This window comes from Serinus canaria, chromosome Z (genome assembly GCF_022539315.1).
Source record: "Serinus canaria isolate serCan28SL12 chromosome Z, serCan2020, whole genome shotgun sequence".
NCBI classification, from domain to species: Eukaryota; Metazoa; Chordata; class Aves; order Passeriformes; family Fringillidae; genus Serinus; species Serinus canaria.
Window position 1 is genome coordinate 68219870 of NC_066343.1, and position 25100 is coordinate 68244969.

At 48.2% G+C, this 25100-nt stretch overlaps 1 long non-coding RNA gene across 1 annotated transcript; it reads right to left on the bottom strand.

The window, feature by feature from the left end:
- Positions 1 to 2256: 2256 nt before the first annotated feature.
- On the bottom strand, positions 2257 to 11940 carry LOC108962802 (uncharacterized). Its single transcript, XR_003945792.2, has 4 exons — positions 11614 to 11940; positions 10828 to 10975; positions 7793 to 7957; positions 2257 to 3160 (listed from the first exon to the last, which is right to left on the bottom strand). It is a non-coding gene; the product is annotated as an uncharacterized LOC108962802 (long non-coding RNA).
- Between the last annotated feature and the right edge of the window lie 13160 nt (positions 11941 to 25100).

Below are 25100 nucleotides of genomic sequence, written 5' to 3' on the forward strand. Positions count from 1 at the left end.
TGCTGCCAGGAGCCCTAACTGTGCAGTGCCTACCTTGTACCAGCACAGCTGTTTCTTGGCCAGGAATGTGCCATTAGTGTTTTCTGTGACTTGGCTTTGGCACATGGTTTGATCCTGAGATTAAGCAGAGTTCTCCTCTGAGCCTTGGGTGCAAAGTGTATCCATCCCCATCCATTCCCTGACCTGGGAATTCCCTGGAGCTGCATGGCCCACAGGGGGCTCCTCGGCAGCCAGAGGATCTCACCTCCCTTTTGCATCAGAGCAAGCTTGTGCTACAACCCACAGTGACAAAAAGCCCTGTGGGCTGTCAGCCTGTGCATCAAACAGGATTCTGGACTGCCTGACTGTAACTAAAGCTTGCCAAAACCAACTAGGAGACCTTGTGGTCAAATTCTGTTTTATTTCACTTGGCTTTGATGGGACCTTTGTGTTAATACAAGCTGCAAAGACTAATCTTACTGAGAATTCTGTGAGTGAGTATCTCCCCAGGCCACAGTATAAAGCCTATTTGTGCTGGGGATTATTTTAGATCCCCTGAACACACAGTGTGTGTGGGATAGAGATGTGGGTGGCAGAGACACTTGGGAGAAAGCCCGAGTGGAGGCACCTGTTAAATGCTGTTTCACACAAAGGAAGGATTGGGTGCAGGCTTCACCAGGGCCAGGTTTTGCTGGTCACGCTGCAGAACCAGCTTCCCAACTGGACAAACAGGAGGTGTAGCCAGCCTGAGCATCCCATGGGTTGGCATCCTGTGTCTACCCAGGGAGTTTTACATGGAGCACTAAAGCCCTCAGCTTTTGGCCAGGTGTGAGGCAGAGATCATCAAGAGCCCAGCGCCTTGTGCAAGAGCCCTCTCACTCTTGCATTACAGGCATTACTCTCCAAGGTGCCACAGGTTTGCTTTTCATCTAGTGACTCAGAAATCTAGCCCTGGCACAGAGAGCCTTTGCGTACTGAACAGCCCCTAGATAACACCATTTTTGGAAGAAAAGGAGGACAGGTGGTAAGGAGTAGCTAGGAGCAACTCCCTATCCTCTTCCTCCTACCCAACCCATTGCTCTTGCAATGGCTTTTGGGCACAGGCAGGCTCCAAGTGTTTGAATTTCTCTTAATGCCACATCCAGGCTTCAGCACATTGTTCTGTCTGCAGAATCCTTGACTCCTGAGGACCTGTTTGACCTCACCCGTGGAGATCTTGGCTGCAAGAAAGGTCTCCTGAGTAATGCTCCCCACTGCCATGACCAAAGGAGGAATGCTCTCTCCTTGTGCACACCAGCATGCCCTGTCGTGTCTGTGGTAACTTCTCCTTGACTCATTCTTTTCTGCAGAAGACATGGTGGGAACTCCTTTCCTGGGAATGGCTGGTCACAGGAAATGTGCTCTGGCTACCCTCTTGCCTCTCATGATTTCCCTTTGGATTTTATTACACAGGGCAAGGTTCTGGTTTGTTTTGCTGCTTCCCCCCCCACAAAATGTGCCGACAGCTGTGTTGGGAAGTGCCAGGGAGGTGTAACACCCCTCCATCTGAATGTCATCCAATTGGCCCACCTCTTGTATTTCTCTGGTGACAACTGGTGCTCCTGTGACCAAAGGGAAAGGGAACAGAACACAAAATCCTATCTCCTCTTAGATTCCTTATGGCCATTCTCATGGGAAGAGCTGTTAGAAACCATCTGCCTTCAAGGCTCAGAAACACCCCGTGAAGGTTTCTCTGCGCTGCCCTTGCTGTTTCCTGCATCCCTATCTCTCCTTTCAGAATTTCACCTTCCATGAAACAGCCCAGCTGCAAAATCAACCATCAAAGAGGACCTTTTTGCTCTTCTTGCAACTTTCTGCCTCTCTGCTGGTACACAAAAGTTCTCTGCCTGTCTGGAACAATGGGCCCAGCAGTTCCTGGCACTTCTTTGCCTCTGGGCCATTCCATGCTACTTCAAAGTGTGGCTGAAACCTTTATTTTCAGTATATGTCCCCTATAGATTTATTGCTTCTCCTATTTAATGGATGCTATCACCACTGAAACCTGCAGTAGTTAAAACGATTTTCACTGACGCCCCTGCTGATTTGATCTGATTCTGCAAGACATGGTGGACGTTTTGCAGATATTTCTTACCCTGAAGTGCTTGCAGGCTCAAGATCTTGTACAAGACCTGTTGAAACTGATTGAAAGAGTTGTATTAAAGCCACAGGTAGCCTCAGGGTTCTCTAAGAGCAAAGTTTTCCAAGAGAAGGAGCAGGTCCCACCTGCCAGACCCGTGGTGGTGGAAATCCTGTGAATAATTTAATGTCATTCTTGGGCTTTAAAAACTATGAAACTCACATTATTATTTATAGAAAAACCTGTATATTAGGGCAGAGAAGTGGGACCTAAGTTATGTATCTTAGGGCACCTCTGGCACCAGATTCAGCACAGAATTCCCAGTTTGTTTTGATTTCCATCTGCTGCTGTAAAACTTCCTCTATCACTGTCAACATTGAAACATTTCCCTTGGCTATTTCCCGCTGATTTTAAATCCACAAGTGTCAGAAAAGAAAACCAGGCCTTTTTAAACAATGCATTCATGAGGAGGTTCTCATTTCTCTACTCCAAGGTGCATTACAGTGGTTGATGGACACCCTGTGCCTCTGGGCAAACCCATTAGAGCCAGACAAGATTAATGGTGAGGTGGTTGTGATTATGGGTCTGTTTTCTGAGGGATGTATAAATCTCCTGCTCTGTTCAGGTACCCTACAGGTGGCCTTTGAGCCAAAAGCTGGAGTTTGGCTGGAAGCTGCTCCTTTTGGGCTGGCTCAGGGATGGAGGTGTGCTCAGTGGTCATGTGTGCCATGCGCATGCCAGACGCCTCCTTAAGAGAGGGAGAGCATCCTCCTCTTCCTCCTCCTTCCTTGCTGCTCCTCAGATTACTTTTTCTTGATGTAAGAGAGCTGAGTGCTGGTTGATTAAGCCATGACCTGAGCTTTATATAATGCATTGTGCAATGCACTTTATATAATCAGAGATTTCTTATGTAATTTATTTGAGGGCACTCACCAAATCAAGGACCAGACCTGATTCCTGTTTCTTGTTGCTCTTTCTGGGAGGGTGTGTTTTTAGGAAAGCAAATGCATGCAGCTGTTACTGGTGGCTCTTTGTCCATGTCCATCTCCAGAAAGATCTCAACTCCTTAAAAAGAAAGAAGGCAGGGCTTAAGATTTTCCTTTTGTGGGCCAGGTTTACAGGGGGCTTAGCTGCACCCATGTTCCACCAGCCATAATGGGACCCTCAGGCACAGCTCCCCCTTTGCAGTATCTGAGGTGCTTGAAATAGCCCTCACCATTTCCTTGCCAATGATGCTGGATTGTGCTAGAAGGTGGGTCAGGAATGTGAGGTGAGGATGTGATTCAGGCTGCAAGCTGAGGATATGACCCATATTGGCATGAGATTAAAATCCAATTCCTCCTGGCAGCTGAGCACACAAATCATGCCTGCCATTCATGTTGCCTATTGAGGTGGTTAATCCATCAGTGGGGCCTCATCTGTGCCCCAGGAGTGGAATCATCCACACCTAGGCAGTGACAGAACAACTAATGGGCTGGAAACAACCACTGCAGATGCCAAAAGAAAGAAAAATAACCATGGGGCCCTCTTGCTCTGGTTCAGTGTCACTACTGGCTCATTGTGTGGCCAGTGCAAGGGCTCTCCCAGGGGATGGTCCAACAGGGGTGCTGTAGCATCCCAGGGCCTCACAAGTACTCTCACCCATCCTTTCCAGCCTTCCTCCCCTCCTGTTACGGGAGAGGCTGGGCTGCTCTTGCTGAGATTGCCAGGGATATGGTGCAAGCGTGGCTGTAGCCTGGCATGATTTGCACAGCCTGGTGAGCTGGGGCTGCCCCATCCACCTCACTAAGCTCTGGGGCCCTTGCAATGCTCTGTGGAAAGCTATGCTTGTGGAAAATCTTAGGATTTTACGTTCTTTAGTGTACCTTTAAACTACAAGTATTTTGCAATGGCAGAGAACCTGATAGCTGGCTGTGTGTGAGCTGGGAGTTGACTGCACTGCTGGTGTGTGAGCAGTGTCCTGAATGATGAACTACAGCAGGGAAGGCTGCAGGGCTCTTGGGTGCTAAAGCACTCCTCACTCACAGGCTCATGGAATGGTCTGGGGTGGAAGAGTCTTTAAAGGGATACCTTCCACTAGACCAGGTGGCTCAAAGGTCCCCCTGATATTGAAATTCAAGTGATTAATGTCAACACTGCTGCCATCAGTGAGCCACTTCATGTCATCCCACCTAGCCTGGCCTTGAACGCTTCTAGGGATGGAGAATTCACAGCTCATCTGGGCAACCTGTGTCATTTCCCAACCACTCTCACAGACAAGAATTCTGAATATCTAATCTAAACCTGCCATCTCTCAGTTTATACCCATTCCTCATCTTCTCCATGTCCCTGTAAAAAATCCCTCTTCAGTTCTCTTGAAGCCCCTCTAGGTACTGGAAGGTCTCCCCAGAGTCTTCTCCACACTGAACAGCCCCAACTTTCTCATCCTGCCTGGTGAAGTCTAATTAGTAAGGGAGAGTGCAGTGATTAGGAGATCCTGATATGAAGGGAGGAAATATGCAGAAAACCTGATGGACCCTTCCTTTGTCTTTATGTGTGATCTGAACTACCTGAGGTGCTTGATGCCTGTTAAAATTTTCTTTAGCATGGAGAGAAAGGACAATTTATTTTAAGCAGGACAATTTATTATGAGATGGACATTACCAGGTCTTTCATGGGTCTGCTTGGCTTGTCCTCACCACCTGTAGAGGCGGGGTGTCCTGGCCTCCCTGGGGAGCAGGGTCTGTAAGGCCACCCTGCATGAGACACCTCACACACCTCTGGCCCATGGGACATTTCAGAGAGAAGTTACGAACTCAAAACCCTCCAGACTTTATCCTTTTCATAAAAAACCAGAAAGGATACATATTATTGAAAATTCCTGACTTCCCTTTCATCCATCCTCCTGCTTCTCGCTGCTATTTTGCTCTGAATTTCAGCTTTGGCTGTGGTGCAGGTGAAAGGCCAGGAGCCCTCTGATGAGTTTCCTGGTCACTGCTCTTTGAGAGATGCCATGACCTGCTGACCTGCCAGGCAGCTGAGGTGCAAAGCCCCAGGCAGGTGTTAAAGCTGCACCTTGCAGGCAGCTCACAGGTTTGCTTTCCTCCACAGGTGAAATGTGATGTGCAAGTGGGTTTTGTGTCAGGAGGAGGCTTTGGCAGGGAGGCAGCTTGTGCTGGGTACAGCTCCTGGGACTGGAAACCACACTTTTCACTTTTGGTTCTGGGAATCCCTGCCTGAACTTTGCTCACCTATGGTAACCAGAGCTGTGTGGTGCTAGCATTGCAATCCCACCCTCATTTGTCCAGACTGCTTTGAGAGATGTTTGGGCTGCATCTTGCAGAACATTGACAAGGAGCCAGAAGGAGTCGGTAGAAGTTCCCAGATGGATGCAGAGATTTTTGATTAAAAAGTGAACAATGTGGCTGATCACTGGTGAAACAGATGTTGCCAGTGAGCTGACTGCTGTGGTGGTCAGATCTCTCAGCAGAGAGGCTGAACTAAGCCTGTTCTGAATAATTAAACATTTTATTTTTCAGTTTGCAAGATGGAGGGTTTTCCCCCAGTGTTACAGACCCCATGCTGTCCCTCCTTGCTCACTGTCACACGCCAAACCCTGTCAGCTCTTTGCTCACTGCATTTGTCAGCTCTGACGACAGAGAAGGGATGTATTTCAGGGAGGATGGTGCAGATTTTGGTGTGGATGCAGGAACAGTCCTTTGAACAAACAAAAGACAGGCAGTCATCTGGGGTGGCAGCAGCTGTACAGAAAGGGCTTTGCAGGTGGCTGGAGCAGTTATCAGCTGACCATAAGTCAAGAGAGTCATGGTGTTGCAAAAAAGAAAGGAAAATTTAATAATCCCTGGGATGTATAAACAATGGAACTGTTTGTAAGAGAGACGAAATAGTTTCAAACATTTTTTTTAGTGTGGATCATGCCCACATGGCAGTAATATGACCTGTTCTGGGCACTGCCCTTCAGGAAGGGTATGTACCAGTGGGAGAGGGATCAGATAAAGCAACAGAAGTGAATGGAGAGCTAGGGAACATGATCTGTGGCTGGGACCAGGGTCTAGAGCAGCAGGGGTTTTCCAGACTGTGGCCTATTGTCTTCTGGTCTGTTTGTACATGGCCTGGAAAAGGTGAATAAGAAAAGCAAGTTTCTATATGCTTTAGGGCTGTCAGATATAATATCTCTAAAAAGTTCTGTCCTTGCAAAAGAACTTAGGGCCCAACACTGAACTGAGAGGCAGTGAACCACTCCTGTTTCACAAAGAAGAGTGAAAGGGGCCCAATGCCAACTTTTAAATGCATAAAATAGAAGGAAAATCTTGATCTCTTGGTTGGGGAGGTAGAAAGTTAGGAGAGCACATTGTAGCAATTACAATGGAGGAAATCTTAAGGATAGTGGGATCTCTAGGGGCTGGAATGTGTGATCTGAGCAGGCTGGCAATTCCCAGCATGGGAATCTCAAAGAACAGGCTAGATAAACATCTGTCTGTAATCACAAGGTTAGGGCTGACCGATTCTTGGCTCTCTCCAGGTCACTCTGCATCCCAGTTCTCTACGATTGTGTAACTAACTAGTGCTAATTTATGGTCATTGCTATTTAATATATTCATAAACACAGTTGAGAAGGGTGTGAGCGATGATCAAGTTGTCACCTAACTGCTCACTTCCTTTTCTGGATTAGTAAAAGTCTATTGAGCAACACTAATCCACTAATCCAGCCCCAGGTATCTATGAATTGCTAGGCAGACATCCTCAGCTCCATTTTTCTATGATTCTGCATCACAAGCTTGGCATGTTGACTCTGGGAGGTAAATACAGTGGCCTCAGATTTGATCCTAACTTTTCACAATGCTGACAAACATCCTAAATGTCATCCACCTCTCTGCTAATCTGCAGTATCTTGAGTTTTACCTGGTAGCAGCAAGACAAAAGGTAATTCCAGGAAGCTTGGCTGTGATGCTACTGCTGTTGTTTGACAAGGATCTGATTCCTCTAAAAATACTTGCTGTGGCTTGAAGAAAGCAAAACCCACAGTTACTCACTACAGCACCTCTATTTGCTAGCGAGATCACTGAATCACAAAATCACAGAGTATGTTTGGGAACTGAATAAAGCCTTGCAGTAATGTGTAGTTTTTTTAGAGAGGCCATGCTTCTGAGAGGTCTCACTGAAAGGTAGAAGAAAGAGTGGAAGAGATGATGGAGATGGAAAGTGTTTTGAGGACAGGATTTTAATGAGGATGATCCAATTGAGGTGAGATACTCACACTTCACCTGGGTGGATCCAGCTTCTCTGTAATTTCAGTGCAAGGGCAGGGGCTTTCTTTTGTCTTGCTATTTTGGTTCTATTCCAGTTCCATTAATTGCAGTGCATTTGCAGTTTTAAAATCTGAAACCCTGGGCTGATGTGCCAGAAGGCTTTGGTAATTCAGGGCACCGTTTGGAAGTGGGGCAGCCACTGTCTCTGGAATGCAATAACTCATTGACCCACTTCAGCTTCCAGCACCTCACCTCAGCGTGGGCACCACTCAGGCCACGGGCATGTCCTGCCTTGCTTTTCCTAACATGCTGTCTTTTAACTGTGGTTTGTGGAGATGGGCTTTCCACTCCAGAGGGTTTCCTGCATGTTTTTGCCCAGGGGTTTTTGGGACAAAGGATGCTTTTAGTATGTTAGAGTAAGCACACAACAAAGCACGTTTCATGTTACCTTCAACCCTTTTGCAGAAAGGCCTCGCAGGGATTACAGCTCTAAGTGGGCTCACCCTTCTACCCAAATTAGTAGAAGAGCTGCAAGTACCAGCAGTAGATAGGAGGCTTCACCATTTTCTTGCTGGAGAATCCTTATGGGCATATCCAGGATAAAACTCAGAGGCTGAAAGGACAAGCACAGGTGATATTAATCAGCTCTATGAAATAAAAGAACTCCTCTAAGCCTATTATTCAGAATAAGTAATCTAAAGACTTTTCTTGAGACCTCAGTAGCTAGCTAAAACACAACCAAATCCTACTGGGTTTCTTTCTCATTGTAATTTTGTTTGTGTTTCATCTTGAGGAAAATGTCCCAATCATGAGATTAACAAGGATATGCTGAATTAATGAGAATGTTTAAAAAGTCCATTAACATCTATGAAGGTGACAGTCTGATTTGTGGGTAGTGTTTTAAATGCTTTGCCTCACCCAGAGTACAAAAGTCTCTGATATGTCATTTTGCTAAAACTTTGCTGAGTCTGGCAATTTTGCCATGTGATAAACTCTTTTATTTCAGTTATTTGTCTTGCTGGGGTTGTTTACAGAGAGGGTGTGATGAGTGCTGAGAGATGAGGATAGAGGACTCATTTACATGTTCAGTTCTGAGGTTTTTTTATGATCACTCCTTTTCAAAGACCCAAATAAGAAAGAAAGTGTAATTATTTTATACTTGTCTGGATCTGAAGAAGGTTGTTTGTGTTACCTCTGTGTCCCTGCAATGAGTCAGTGCTCTTGTGGAGTTCATTTGTTGAAATTTTCAGCTTATAGTTTTGGGGAGTTTTCTGTTCTTAGAAAAACTATTTTTGCTTCTCCTTTTTTTAAAGTAGAGAAATTATTTGAATGAATTTCAACGGGTGAGATGCCATTTTAGGTTATTAAGGGTCTTGCAGAAGAAAAGATTTTGTTCCAAAAAAACTGGACAAACTTTGCTACGTGTATAAAAGTCCTCGAGCATGAAAGTTGTTTTTAATTAGATTAATCTTTGAAATAAGTCTTGACACTTAATTTATTTTTAAACATCCCAATATTTTTTTCTTCCTAATATCCTTCTGGTCTTTTTGAATTTCCCAAGGAGCTTGTCTGTGTGCTGCCAAACAAATATTTCCTGATTCCTGTAAATACTCTGTTTTGTGAGTTGCCATGCTAACAATATGGGAGTTTGGCATATGAAAAATAAACTTTCCCAGATTTATACAAAAAAAGAGTGAAGGAGTAATTACACAATAATTACAGTAATTACTGGTAATGTTCCAATAACATAGGTTTGTATAAGGCGAAGAAGATCCACACTAAATTTCTTCAAAGAGTTTTGTCATCACAATTGGTTAAGGAATAACCTAGGCTAGTTAGAATCATGAATCAGAAAGATAACCAACATCCACAGAAACTTTTTGAGGCATCTATCAGCTTGAGATGCTTGGGGGGATAGAAAGTGCCTCTGTAGGAGCATGTTTTTCATACTCCACAAAATCTGCAGTGACTTTTGTCTGCGCTTACACTTCTGCCTTTCTCTAAGCAGCACATTTCTCAAACCAGCATCTTTCTCAAGCAGAACGTAGGCTTGTGTTTTTATGACATATCTAATATCCCTAATGGCTCTAATAACACCCTCCTACATCTTTGCTCCCAGCCAACAAGATATATAGTATTTCTTGCACAATAATTTCTCATTGAATAACATAAATACCTCACAAAGCTTGCTTTCCTCATGTACATGTTGGGTCTGCACTAAATCTGACGTCTTGTATGCGTAGGAGTCGCTTTCCCATAAGAAGACATTAATTGTTTTCTTTCCTTTTGGACCAGAGGGTCTCTGGTTTTACAACCTCCTCTGTAAAGCCGGTTTATGAGTTGCATGTAAATTCTATTTTCTGGCTTGGTCGAGTTCCGGTGAATGTCTTGATCTTGTTTTACATCTAAATTACAACACAGTCCAGCACCACCTCAGACAGGAGGTGGCAATTAGCTGAGAGCTTCCTAAACCACACAGCAAACTGCCTGTGGTTCTTTGGGTTTCCTTAAACACACGGCTACAAAGCAGCTTGAGTTCCTTGTGGTTTCCAAAATTCCCCTCCAACATCCAAGGCCTGGGGTTTTAACCCTTTCCCAGCAGTGCCCCAGCTCGTGTGTACCTCTGAGCTGGGCACAGACTGGTCCCAAGAGAATCACCCAGAGCAGGTCTTAGCACCAGAGACCCAGGAAGTGTCAGGGGCTGGTGGACCCAGTGCAGTAGAAGTGGGAATTCCCAGGGATCATCACTGAGCCGTTCTCTGTAGGACTGAGCTGGAGACAAGGGGAGCTGCTGTGGCTCCCCTGGGAAGTGTGGGCAGCGGAGGGGTCTCTCTGCAGGAGGAATTGGGAGAGGTGGGTGTGACTGTGTTGGTGGAGTGTGTGATTAGCAGTTTGCTGGGGACTTTGGGGCTGGCAGCAGAAAGTTCTCTCTCTGTGCAGGACGTGGAGAGAGATGTTGGGCTGGGCAAGGGGAACAGGGAAAAAGTTAGGATGGGTCTGACTAGCTCAATACTTGGGAGAGATTCCAGCAGCCATACTACCTGGGTGGGTCGGGATGATTTTTCTCTTCCAGTTTAGTCAAAAAAACCCATTTACTTTTAGGCAATATGAGGAAGGAAGGTCCAAACTCAGGTGCATGGAGCTGTGGAGCAGATGTCCTGCTCTTGCTCTGCTTGCACACTGGGGGAAGAGTGAGGAGTGATGGAGATGAGGTGACTGACTGCTTCCATCTCATGAGCAGGGGCAGAGCACACTGTACAGCTCTGTGCTGAGTGCCCTGTTAGGGCTGAGAGGGCTTTGCTGAAAGATGAACCCAAAGGACCCTGCTGTACCAGTAAGTGACTTGGGGGAACAGCTTGGGGACAGGCTGTGTGAAAGAAGTGGAGAAGGGGTGGGTGGCTCACACGGCTCAAGTTGTGGACAGATGACACTAGGCTTGACCCTAAATGTTGGTGTGAATCCATTCTTTGCCTGCATGCCCACCTGAATCCCTTCAAACCATTGTGGCAGCAGCCCAGCATGACTGGTGAGCATTGCTGGCCTGGGAAATCATCCTTCAGATTTAGGAAGATGTGATTCCTTTGTGATGGTCCTGGCTTGTCCTACACCCTGCCAGCTGCGGAGGCATCCCCTGGGGAAGGGAATGGAGTAAAAAAAAAATTAATTTCCTGTGAAAGTAAACCTCAGCTTCCCTTTCTCCCAGCTGCTGATGAATAATGCTTTCATACCATGATGGGGTCCCTTAGGTGTGGAGTGATTGAGCACAAGGTGAGGTGACACTGTGCTGGGGACGGGGTAAATACCTGCAAGCAGGCTGTCCCTGAGTGCCAGGTGTGCCCAGCAGAGTTTGGCAGCAGAACTTGAGGGGCAAGGGGGCCAGGGACCCAGTGGTTAGCTCGAGCAGAGGAGAGCTGCTTCCCTTCCTCCTGGCTGACTTACCTGCCTTGTGCCACCCAGGGCATTAGTCAGGGAACTGGACTGAGGAGGTTTGCCTTTACCCTACTTGTTTTGCTCTGTGGGTTTTCCACCAGCCCCCGTTGCCCTCTTTCTGTTCCCAGCCGGTGCCTCCCACTCCTTGGGTTTATTTTGCCCAAGCTCACGGAGAAAGGCCCATGCTATAGATGGAAATCCTGAAGCTCAGGTCTGTGTGGGGGAAACCCAAGCAAAGGCCTTGCACACACAGTGCTGTTTTCCCCTAAGCTTGCAAAGACCCCAAAGAATGTGGGCAGGAAACCCTGGGGTGGGCTTAGGAGAGGGGATCAGTCTTACCTGCACTTGCTGGAACTGGGGCTCCACAAATCCTGGGACCAGCACTGCGGTGATTCCTGCCAGACCCTCATTCTCTTAGGCTTACTCGGCTGCCCAGCTCCTCCCCCAGGTCCCTGCTGCGTGCACTGCTTGTGGTCTTCATGCTGGGTTTCTTCCAGCTGGGAGCTGTGCCCCAGACAGGTTGAACTCACACCAAAACTCTCCTCTGGAAACCTCCAACCCTTCTCCTGTCCTGACTCCCTCTGGTAAGGGCAGCTGGATTCCAGCTCCAGATCTATCAGCAATGGAAAAAGCAAAGTAATTACTTCTCATGACCTAGTTCTGATTCTCCTGTCCTTACCAACCACCGGATAGCCACCCTTTTCCCCATGGCACTACAGACTTTTAGTTTGCTTTAATAAAGTCATTTGCATTCTACCTGAGCCTGTTCTCTGGAGCCCTCCCAGACTTACTGTAAGTCTGCTTTTCTTCTGCCTTAGGATCAGTAAAAGTACAGACCAAAATGCTGCCCAAGCCTGGCCCCTCTGTGCATCCTTTTGAGATGTTCCTGTACTTGAAATCACACTTTGCAGAAGAAAGTTTCCAGTAACAAATCACTTTTAACCAGAACTGCAGCTGTACTGTACTGATTTCATATTAGGATTTCATGCTGGAGAATGACAAGAGTGGTACCTCACTGGGTACCTCCTCCCAGACCACAAGATGATCTGCCAGGAAGAAGGTTTGTTTTGATGTGTTTTCTCCTCAGCAAGCCTTCTTACCTGCACCAACCACCTCATTGTGTTCCCAGCACTTACAAATAGGTCAGTCAACAGGGAAGGCAGGGTCCTTCCCAGAACAGAAGGTATCTTGACTGAGCTGGGATTCCCAGTGTCCTCCTGGGTCTGCATTTTAAAGATAGATGTTGTGTTTACCCTTCACTCGTCCTATGGGAATGCCAAGTGTTCTCAAAGATAATTACTAATGGGTTTGAAGTGTCTCTGACTGTTTCCTGAAGTACCCCTGGTTTATTAAATTCTTCCCACTGGGCTTCATCCTGTGTTTATTCCATTCTGGACTCTTGTCCCAGCCCTTCTTAACATTTTCTGTTGTTGGTAGTATGTCCCAGTTAACCTTTTCCTACAACTGGAGCACGGTATGGGATGAATCAGCTTTCACTCAGTCACACACTCATCCCACCACTGGAAAGAGTCTGGCCTCATCCCCTGACACCTTTAGGTGTCCTTAAGGTATTTGTAAACACTGAGACATGTAAACATCTTCCTCAGGCTAAACAGGCCCAGCTCTCTCAAACTTTCCTGACAAGAAGAGAGGTGCTTCAGTCCCCTCACCATTTTTGTAACCTTCCACTGGCCCCTCTTAGTCCTTCCATGTCTTTCGTGAGCTGGGGAGCACAGAAGTGAACAAAGCACTTGGCATGTGGCCTCACCAGTACAGGGGGAGGATCAGTGCTCTTGATCATTGGGCACTCTCCTTCTCGTGCACCCAGGATCACTTGCTGTGTGTTCTCATGTCCTGCTAAGAGCAGGTCTGCATTTCTTCGTCTTCCACTTACTTCCAATGTAATTCATGAACATTTTCTATAGAGCCCCTCATATATTCCCAATAATTTCTAACCTTTCCAGGTTCTTCAGCCTGTCTGAGCTTATCCTTGTCTTTCCAGGCCTGACTGTCATGATCATTGTTCCTCACAGTTCAGCAGAATTTGTAAAATTCCTTTCTGATTCCCAGGTTTCCAGCTGGTGTCTGATGCTGTCCCTGTCATCTCTCACTGTACTTCCTCTCTCCCCTGCTCGTCAGGACAGATTGCCTTTGTGTGCTTAATCAAGGGCATGTTCATGTGATTGCAAGAGAATTAAGTCAACACATCATAAGAAATTATTACCTGTCAGATGAAACATAGTAACTGACTCTTTTCTTCTGTTTGAGCCTGTCCTGATTGTGAAATTAAATGGGTGAGTTTGAACACCTTCATGGCTGGGTTAAGCAAACTCTTTTTATCGCATTTGAAATGAATTAGTCTTTTGCATATAGTCAATTATTACATTAGTTGATTTGCAGTAATGCCTTCCGATGCGCTAATTGGTCTCTTGTGATGAGTAAACACATCCACAATGTCCTCTGGTAGCACACAGGCTCTCTTGCACCTGCATTACTGATTTAGATTTTTTTCCCTAAGATGAATTCCCCATGTTTGCTGATTATTGCTTTTGTTGAAACTTATGATCCATGTTTCAAATCTTCTTTTTGGAAACCACTGTTCTTGTTCCATTACTGGCACACAGGATCCAGCAGTACAAGTGTGGTGGGAAAGCTGCTGGAGTTTGAACTGGGGAAAAAAACCTCCACACATTATCTTTCCTGCTATCCAACCTGCAGAACACAAGGGAGTGTTTCTACCCGGTGCCCCGGGGGCAGCTGTCAGTCCTGTCCTTTCTGACACAAAGGCATTTTCCAGTGTGAAGTCTTGGTCAGAGCCAGTAGGAATCTCAGAGAGGAGGAAGTTGTGGGATCTGATAGATGGTGGAAGATGAGGGCTAAGTGGCTTCACCTTCACAAGTCCTCTTGCATTCCCTTTCTCCTTTCCTCATCGTGGTATGCATCTGCCTTACAACTTTCACTGTGTCATGAAACCAGCGAGAGCAGAGACCCATGCCATGAGGGCTTCAGATTTTTGCAATATTCCAGCTTATGAAAGGGCAGTTTGCAGATATCTTTTGATAAAATATGGCTGGGTTTGGTCTGCCCACATGAACAGATCTGTGATGGGGAACAGAGAAATGGTAAAAGCAGGTCCCCTATTAGGACTGAGTCTGTAGCCCTAGTGAGACCTTTATTCTGGTGGGTGCCCTTGCAAGGGCAGCTGGGGGCTTTGGTTTCTCTGTGATGAAGAGAGGTCAGTTGTTCCACACACACAGGGCCAAGGAGGGAGATACAATGCTGCAGAAAGTGTGAGAGAGTGTAAAATTAGTGAGTGTGGGAGCCAGGACAAATAAGACAATAGATGCAGACGGGGTGGAGTTGCTCAGATGGAAATCTACCTCCCCTTAGCTAAAGATGCAAAAACAGGAAGATGCTGTGACTCATAATTTATTTATTTATGCTTCTTGTTGGACAATTAAAGACAGATTGGATGTTTGAAATATGCTTTTTGACTCTCCATTCATCAGGGACTGGGAAAGTCCCTGCCTTTAAAGATCCCTGACATAACCTCAAGTTCAACACCCTGGACTCAGTTGTGTTTATGGCTGCTGGTGTGTCTCCTCATAGGACCTCCAGGCAGAAGAGACAGCATACAATCAGACTCCAGGTCTAGAGTGAGGCATAACACCTACCTTTTAATTCGTTTATTTTTGGTTAGCAGTTTGGTGCTATTTATTCTGAAGCCATTTAAATAGGTCTGATGATCAAGCTGGTGTTACAATGTCATGGCTATGAAACAGCTCTGTCAAGAAGCTGCAGTATTAAAATCTGCTTTTTAAGACTAAAATTTTTAGTCCAAGCTGTTAAATGCATTTATCACAAAGATACGAATCTGCTTTTTGTAAGAAGACAACCCAGTAAATGTGGTTCATTTTTGTAGATCTGGGCCCAGACATGGTTTTTAAGGGTTTAAAAGCTGGTTGTTGGAGATCATTTGGAAATATATTGTTCCAGGAACTTGTGGGATGGGAACAGAAAGGGCTGTAAAATCATTCTTCTGAAAAACAACTCTATATTTAACTTGTTTGTTCTCTCTGAATGGTTGAAGTCAATGGAATCCTGACCATGCAAGAGCCTTTGCAGAATCTCAAATGGATGATTGAAAGCACTAAGGAAGGATACTGCTCCCAAAAGCAATGTTGCTACCAAGAGCGAGGAATGCTCCCCAGAGCACTCAGGAATCAGCAAGACATGTCGTGGTGTTCAGGCTGCACAAACTGACTCCAGCACAGCCAGGAGCTGTTGGGCAGCAATTCATGAAGAGGAGAATGGGCACAAAACACTCAGAGTTATCAGCATGGTGGCTCAGGTGTCAGACAAAAGGCATTTGGGCTCCTGACTCTCGGAGCAGCTTTGGGCAAGCGCGCGGACTGCTCTGAACCTTCATCTGCAGTAGAAGGAGGAAACTTCCCCATCAGACTTGGGCCTTCCAGACTGATCATATCTCAAAGACACCCTGAAGCTTAAGTGCATTTTCTTAGGCTAGACCTCTTTATTCCAGATGAGGCTATAATCAGGAGCTAGACCATGACACCAGGATTGGAGGGGAATGGTCATTGTGTTGCTGTGTCTCAGAGAAAAGTAGTGATTTTCTGATGGGAGCTGCTTGCTGTGCATCTCTCTTGGGGAATTAGGCAGAAGTCACAAGTCAGCAACAAAAATATTTGATTTCAGATTATGGTTGCTTTCAGATTGGTTCTCTACCCTGGTGAAAGGTGGACAAAATAAAGGACTGCTGCATTGCCACCTCCAGACTCCAAAATGTGGGCTCTAGGGAATCCCCTGGCTTTGCTCTGCAGCATGTGGAGGACATTGCATCACTGCACATTTTAGATTAGGCTTGTTTGATTTGATTTTGAGCTCTGGGAGGCAGAGAGGGAAGAGCATGAGGATCCCATGGACTTTGGGGTCCAGAAGTCACCTTGGTCCTGCTGATATTTCTCCATGTGAAGTAAGCTGCTGGCTGCTGCCATTGACTATACACGTTCCTGCTCTGCACCTTGTCCCATGGCACATCAGGTGCCCCATCCTTCACCTCACTGAGCAGCATCAACTTGCATAACCTCCTTGGACTTGTGTGTCATAGTCACTTATTTTAACTAAAGACCCCTGAAAGCAAATGGACTTGGATGTGCAGATCCTGCTTTTGTAGCTCATAACTATTCTTGTAGTTCTAAGGACTTATTTAGGGGAGTGTATCCAGCTCCTCTGTGAGTATTTCCGAGGGTGTGTGAGTGGTAGAGCTGTTCTTGTTGCTGACAGTGGACACAGCTGGCTCTGAACTGGCCCCCGAGAAAGTCACCCAGAGAGTGGCCCAGAGGCTCCTGACGCTCTGCAAGTGGCCAAGCAGGAGACACAGCCACGGGCTTTCAGGTCACTCTTCCAGGCCCTCACAGGAAGACAATTTTGCATGTCAATGGAAATGCTAGGCTGCAATTTGAGATGTTTAAGGATACTAGAATGCCTAAGGGATCTGGTAGGTCCTCTGAGGTCAGATGGTAATTTGAAGACACCTGTGAATGCCTGAAAAACTTTGTAATGTTAAATTCATTAGTCATGGCATGGATTTCCCAAACCCAACCTCTGCTCTCATTTTCCCAAAAATTCTGTGTTCCTCCATGTTTTCCCCTCCTCTTTTCTCCACTCCTCCTTGCAAAGAACACTTCCACTAGATCAGCAGTGTGAACCCTTCACCCCTCCTCTGAGACCTCAGCAACCAACTCAGTGCCCCTCACCACTCTGCAGGGTCCTTCCTAAGCCTCTCTACTGTAGGTTAGCTAGAATTGTTGCTTTTCCGATAGAATCAACCCCTTTTGCTTCATCAACATGGTCAGACCTGAGCTGCTCACCAGAGGATATCACCTAGGTGGCCCTTGTTTGTGGAATACCCATCCTGCTCCAGTTCTCTGACCACCAGCTCATTCGAAGCTCAACCCAAAACTCATTTCTTTCCTCATGCTCAATTTCCCCTCCATTTGTCTGCCAAGCTCTCCATTCCTGGATGTTGTTCTCCCTTTTGCCTCTCAAGCAGGGTTTGGGATCTTTGACAATGAGCTTTTCAAGAACAGCATTTTTTTTAGTAATTCTCAGCAATTCATTACAGCTTTTACTCTTCTAATTCTCTGCGACACATGGTCTCTCATGAGCATCACTTTCAAACGCACGAATCATTGCTAGACATCCATTTTCCCATCTGGGTCTTTGGCAAGGTGAGTTCTTGCTCATCTCCAAGGACTTTGAGCTTGCATGGCTTTGTCATGCTTTGTCCTGCTGTGTCAGGTGCCTTTGCACGTGCACACACAAACACACACGCGCAGACACACACGTGTGTCACTGCACAGGATTAACTGGACTCTGCACCTCTATCTTGATCAGCCATCATCCTCCTTCTGAGTCATGGCTGAGGAAGATAAGCAGCTGGGTTTGCTATTTGCTTCACGATAATAAGTAAACAGTAATTAATATTTTGCAATTATGTATGTCCTTGAATTGGATGATCTGAAAGCACTTCATTAACATTAATTAGTCATCATTGCATAGCCCACATGAGGTAGATAAGGTTTTATTGTGCAGAAGGGAAAACTGAGGTGGAAAGAAATACCAGGATTAGGCAGGTCTAACATCTGTCAGCAGGATTGGCCATGCCTTGGCACTTCTCAAAGCTAAGCCTTGCTGCAGCCTCTTTTCGAAGACACTGATAGCAAAATTTGGGCTAAAATGCAGAGGGTAAAATCTTTAACGTTCAGGACAGAGTCCCACAAGACTAATTAAGACCTTGATTCCTCAGAGGCTGTGCCTGTCCACCACCTTGGCTCTTCCTCCTTTTGCTGCTGTTTGGTACTTTGCTAATCACCAAGACTCCAGTGCAAGAGGGGAGATGGGCATCTAACAGACCCAAAGCAGTGGAGTGGATCCAGACCTTGTCTGGACCTGGTCTGATATCCTAGACACGTTTTTTCAGTTGCCCAGAAAGCATTCACCAAACCATCCAAATTACTTAGGTTACAAAGTCCTTGCAAAAGCACTCTTGGCCAGCTGGAGGCCAGACATGGATCAAAGCATTTGAGTGAAGGGAGATGTGTCTAGACACTCCGTGGGGTTTCCACACTCACACCTGTGTCTCACATCAGGAGCTTGATTCCGTTGCCTGAATTGCCTGGAAGTTCCTCCTGACCTCCAGCTGACTTTTGGAAGGACAAGGGTCTCCTGAGGGTCCCATGTCAGATCTGTTGACTGGTTTAGGTGCCTCAGGGCATCTCTGAGACCCCCTTGTTTTAAATAACTGAATCATGCCCCAGATGTCCAGTTTTACAGCCTGTGTTGGCAGTGCATGCCTAGCATGGGTTTCACTACATCCAGGTCTTTCTCTAGACAGGTAGCCCAATGCCCAGACACTAAATAAATTAATCTGAGCACCCTCTAAAAAATCTTTGCTGCTCTCTGGGTGAAGAGTCTAAGCACTCTGCTTCTTCCAGTTCCTATGTTTACCTCTTGCTTTCAGGCCCAAGTTATTGAGGACCTTTGGAAGAGACCTCTGCCAGCTGATGCTACAGCTGTGCAGTAGGAGTAGGGTCACTGCAGGACCCACTGCTCCCCTCAGAGCTCTCAGACCCCTGTTACCATCCCTAAGGCTTGCTGCATAGAAGGCCTCTCCTCCAGTATCCTTCTCCTCCACTGCTGGCTCTGTAGAAATCTGTATCACCAGCTGGATTTAAAACCAAGTCAGACACTCTTATCCCAACATCTTCAGTCACTGTCCAAGGTTCCTGTAATACCAAGTCATTGGATTTAATTTCTTGCTTGTGTTTATGGCTTTTCCTGTTAGAGGAGGTCTATATGACAATGGTGTGAGGAGATGAGGGATAGCCAAGTTTCCCCACACTTTGTAGCTGAGCACCCACAAGACTGGGGTAGATATGCTCTCTTTTCCAGCATCTTGGTGGTCCCAACCAGACCAGAGGCATGACCAGGATGTCTACGTGCTGTGGTCAGGCTCTGGCTTCTTCCTCCTGGTGTTTTGTGTGACCTGTGCTTTGTTTGACCTCAGTGATTTCCATGACTGGCCTCCTCCAAGGGGGCTGAGCTAACATCTCTTTATGTTGGTCTGCACCACCAGTGGTCACTGCTGGATGTTCAGATAAGCTGGGCTTGCATGTGCAGCACTGGGTCCTCTGATACAATGGACATGGGCACATCAAATGGGGGACCTATATGTATCTATTCTGGCTCAGCTGAAGGGTGTGATGCCTCCCTCTCATGCTCCCTTCCCAAGGCGTGAGAGGAGTTGGAGGAACTTCTCCAACTGGAGGGGCTGTGAAAGACCTGGGAAATCTGAGTCAGGATGTTGTCCTTTGGAGTGGGATTGAAGTGTTTGCAGACAGGTGAGGAGCAGCAGGAGGGGGACAGAAGATACAAGGTTATTTCAGCAGGTGAGAAGTGCCTGTTTTACACCCCAAAGCAGATCTAGTGGGGACTGCTAATGTGTAAACTCAGGTTCCTTTTAAACCCAAGACTGGGTGGGTGAACTTCAGGCTGGCTTTTCTTGGTGGAGGGTCGGACTTAAAAGCTTTAACACGATTCTTTTACTGCACATGTCTGGAGCATTTCTCTGTGGTTGAAAAAAGCCACCCAACTGATCAAAACCTGGGTCTTACTCAGTTCTCATTATTCATTGCAGCCCCTCTCCTTCCACCAGCTGGTACAGAGGGACTGCAGGGCGACCAGTTGGGGGGAGGCCCCTGTCTCATTACAAAGTGGGATTGAAACATCTTTTGCCTGAAGGTTTTATGTGGGTATTTGTTGACAGCAGAGGACAAGGGTGAGACTCATAGATCTTTTGGGTCTCATGGCAGAGCTTGTCATGGTTGGTACACACTCATTTCCCTTTATTAATTCTTTTTTGGAACATCTACTCCTGTCCACCCCAGTTTTTTTGCCCTTCCCAATGTCCTTCTGCCTGGTTTAAGGCTCACAGGCCCTTCAGACCTAAGTTACTTCCCTTTTTCTTTGCCTGTCTGCAGAGACATTGCCCCTCTTCCTCTCTTAACCTCAGGCCCTTTATCTGCTGTTTAACTCCCAGTTCAAATTGCCTCTGCACACACCTCCCTGGCCCCAGTCCCTCTGCAGCTTCTCCTGAGTCCTTATCAGCTCCACACATGCCTCCTCCCTTTCCCTGTTGCAAATGCTGTGTCCCTGATATCAGGTCTCTCTGTGGCTCTCTCATTTGTCTCCTGTCCCTTCTCATGCCCTCCACAGGCTGGCAGTCTCTGGCACCACGTCCAGTCACCTCTGGCTTCTACCACCTTCCTGTCTGGGTTTCTCTCTGGACTCTTCAAGAATGGCTTTCCATTTAGGCGTCCTACCCTAAACACTCTCCCAAACCCTTTTCTTTCCATCTCCATGCCTTTTCTTCATCTCTAAACACCAGAGCTTCCATCCACATGCCCCGTTCTTTTATGAGTAGTGTTTATAATGTTATACCTCCCCCCTCCCCCCCAGTCCAGGACTGTTACCTCTCAGATAACCCTCCTTCTACCCAGACACCATCTCACAGAGAAAACCATGGTCACGGGATGTTGTCAGTCCCTGGTTTTCCTTCTGGTACCCACTTTCTGCCCTGGGACCACCAGAAGCCATCAGTACAAAGTGGCCCTATTTGGGCAGGGAGGTTGGACCATACGACCCACTGTGGTCCCTTCCAGCCTCACCCATGCTGGGCTTCTTTGCTTCTGTGAGCATGAGGGAACAGATCCATCTCCTCTGGGGGGAAAATGTGGTGAGTGATCTTGTCCTCTCTTTGAGCTGCAGAAATTTCAGATAAGAGGTGAATGACTTCCAAAATTTCGGAGATGTTTTGTCAGCAAGAACTTGTCCAGTGTCTGCTGAGGCCACCTGACCTGCACTTGGACCACACTGGGAGTTTTCACTGGTGGGCCAAAGCACTTGCCTACTTGCAACTCTGCCTCCCAACCCTGTGTCCAGTCCCAGATGCAAGGCAGGGCCACCAGGGCCTTTACAACTATGATTTTAAGATGGCTAAAAACATAAATTTGTTACTAGCCTACTTCTGGAAGTGCTTGAAATAAATATATGTTTGAGGTAAACAGCAGGTGAGAAAACATTGAATCCCCAGCAGTGCCAGTTTGGCAACGCTCTGGGCAAGCTTGGGAGCAGAGCAAAGGCTGCGCTGGCAGCTGTGCCAATGAGGCTCCACAGAAGAGCTTGTGCAGGCAGATGTTTGGACCTCACAGCCAAAACTACCCCTGGCCCCTGTGACCAGATGTGCTTGGTTTGAGACAGGCCCCTCAGCTGTCTGCCACGGCACCGCAGAGCCCAGCGCATCCCAGTCCCACCCGGGCAGTGCAGGCACAGCTCATCTCCCAGTGGCACCCACTGCTCCCTGCCCAGCCCTGGGCTTGCTCCTGCCCTGCCCCTGCCCACTCAGGGCTTGGGGGCCAGTAGCCCAGCAGAGGCAGAGGAGGAGGAGGAGGAGGAGGGCAGTGCCTGGCATGACGTGTGCGCTGGGTGCACCGGCTGTGCCTGGGGCAGTGTGTGGGAGAGTGTTTGTATGGCTGCATCCTCCCGGTGTGGGCAGTCAGGCTGTGTCCCATGACACACATGGTGTGAAGGGGGAAGGGAGGATGAATGGAAGATGACTGTAGGAGCCTGCAACAGAGATGATAAAGGAGAAAATCAGCTAGACCTGCTGGGGTGCTTGAAATTCTTGTTTTGGGCTTGGACAAGGTGTTAAAGCACATTTCTCATTTCCTTGAGGGGCTGGAGAAGTGTCTCCCACAGCAGTGAATGGCTCTGCAAATGCATCCCACCCTTCACTCAGGGGCAGTGGGAGCTGTCCCTGCCCTGCCTTGTGCCAGTGACTGTCACCCACCTGGGGACCCTGCTCCTGCCACTGCAGCTCTGCAATCAGCAAGGGATGACTTGCCCCTGGGCACTGCCGTTGTATAAAGGGACGGGAGGCAGGTTTCCCAGTCATAAAGGTGTTGCACAATTAATTATTCTGGCTTGGCTCCGGATCCCCGGAGCTCAAGGATGCCACACTACATGACTAGTGCAGCACAGGCTGGGCCTGTCTGAGCCTCAGGCTAGTAAATCACTTCTGCTCCAGTCTCTCCCCTTCCACTCAAGTGTATGCTCTTTCAAAGAGGGGCTTGATGGAGCATGTTCTGAAGCAGCAGCACCTGCAGTCAGGGGCTGCCAGAAACAAATTCTAGCTCTCTGTACCGGTGTCTTCCCTCTCCACCAAAGGACACCCCTGTGCTGAGCCCCCAGATGACAGGAGAGCCAGCACTGCACTGGGTAAGAGCAAATCCCCATGCCTGGGCTTCTCATTTGTATTTGCCTGGCTCAAGGCTAAAACACATTTGTCTTGACAAGCCTTTCTCCTGGAAATTAAAGACCTTGTATTTTCTCCTCACAGTGGTATAGTACCCTATAATCAAGCTGCTTCTCCATCTTCTCTTGAAAAGCTGAACATGCTGAACTCTCAGCTTCTTCCTGCAAAGTGTGATTTGCTTTAGCCCTCGGGTGAATTTCCTGGTGCTGTCTTCACTGTCTTTAACTTTTAAACATCCTTCAAAAGTGCAAAAACATCTGAAGCCCCACAGCCCTGTACTCATCTGGGCTGGGTGTGGATATTCCTGTCTTGTTGATCTGCTGCCTGTGTCCCTCTCTCCTCTCCTTCTCACCTCTCCTCTCCTCTCCTCTCTCGCCTCTCCTCTCCTCTGCCTCTCGCTCTCCTCTCCTCTCCTCCCGCTCCTCGCCTGCCTCCTCTCCCCCCCCCCCTCTCTCCTCCTCATCCTCAGTCCTCTCCTCTGCCGTCGTCCTCCCGTGAGGCCGCCTCCGTCATACCGGCAGTCCTACTCCTCGTCCTCTCCTCTCCCTCCGGTCCGAGTCCTGCTCCTGCTCCTGTACTGGAGAGAGCCGGCTCCTCTCCTCCTGTCCTCTCACTCTGCCCTCATTCCTGCTGCTCTCCTCTCTCTCTCCTCTCCTCTCCTCTCCTCCGTCTCCTCCTCTCCGTTCCGCTCCTCTCCTCGTACCTCGTCCTCAGTTCGCCCGCCGCGCCGTCGCCGCGTCCGCGATTCGCCGCTCCTGCGCGCGCTCGCGCTATCCTGCTCCGCGCCTCGCCGCGCCGCTCGCGCTCGCGCCTGGCCGCGCCGTCTCCTCCGCTCCGCCGCGTGTTCTCTTCGCGCGCGCGTCGCGTCCGTCGAGGAGTCTCGACGCCGCGCTCGCCTGCGTCTCGCTCCAAAAAATGTCGTCGTCCGTCTCCTGCGCCCCTTCCGAGGGGGCCGTCTGCATCTACTCCTCGATCGGTACCTCCCTGCTGCCGCTTCGCCGCGCTTCCTCGTTCCGTCTGCCTCTGCCTCTCCTCGAATCCATCGCTCCTCATCCCTGCCCTCTCCTCTCCTCTCCGCTCTCTCCTCTCCTCTCCTCTCCTCCCTCCTCTCCTCTCCTCGTCCTCTCCTCTCCTCTCCCTCTCCCCTCTCCTCTCCCTCATCCCTCTCCCTCTCTCGTCCCTTCCCTCTCCCTCTCCCCTCCCTCTCCGCGCCCGTCTCCTCTCCCTCTCCCTCTCCCTCTCCTCCTCCCGCGTCCCTCTCCCCTCTCCCTCTCACCCTCTCCCTCTCCCCTCTCCCTCCCTCCCTCCCTCTCCCTCTCCCCTCCCTCCTCCCTCTCCCTCTCCCTCTCCCTTCCCCTCACCCCTCTCCCTCGTCGTCCCTCTCCTCTCCCGCTCGCCTCTCCCTCTCCCCCTCCCCTCTCCCCCTCCCCTCTCCCCTCACCTCCACCTCTCACCTCTCACCTCTCCCCTCTCCCCTCTCCGCTTTGACTTTTCAAAAGCTGGCTCATGTGGCCAGGCACATTGCAGCAGGCACATTGCAGGGCTGTCCAGCTCTTGCAACTAGATGCCGGTGGATTTGGCACTCCCAGTGGGAGATGGAAATGCAGAGCCAGAACATCATGGCTGTTGGACATCCAGCACTAAGAAATGTGTCTTGTGTTTGTGCATATCCTCAGCAGGGATAAAGGGACGGGTTGTTCTCAACATTATATTGCAGCTCAGGTTTGTAGCCAGCTTTGGTACACACATATCTCTGCCTTCCTTCATCCTGGGTCATGTGAAAGGAGGGAATAGCTCAAGTATAATCCCGGGCAGCGGCCAGGGCCCTTACACATGCTAGGGCAGAGCCCAAACATGTCTGAACCACCTGTAGTGCTGCTCACAGGCCAGTGGTGCAGAAGGCAAGCAGGGGAGCATCCTCACCCACGGCAATCAAGTTTTAGGGGCCAAATTCTCTACTGCTGAAAGCTGAAGATGCCTCAATTTACAGGCATGGAAGATTTTTCCTGGCATTTTTTGTTACCCAAATCCACAATAACCTTGAGGTGTTAGCTTGGAGCCCATCCATTGCAGGATGCATTGTCCCAGAAACAGGACGGAAAGCTGCCTGTTTACCAAGCGGCAAAACAATAGTGATGAAAGACAGAGCAGTGACCTGAGTTCAACAGCTCCAGCAGCGGGAAGTAATAATAACAGATGTGATCTTTTACCACAGAGGTCCACAAGCTAGTCTAGAGTTTCATGGCCCAGAGTCACCCTAAGGGCAGTGTACATTCCAGAAGCCTCTCTGAAGCACCTTACGGTAAGGGCTAACAAAAAGAAAACCATCAGTCTGGTGTTGAGGGAGCAGTGTTCCTCCCAGAGCGACGAAACTCTGTTTCAGGGAGCAAAAGTTAATTCCTTTCTCAATGTGAAGCCCTGGCAAGAGTTA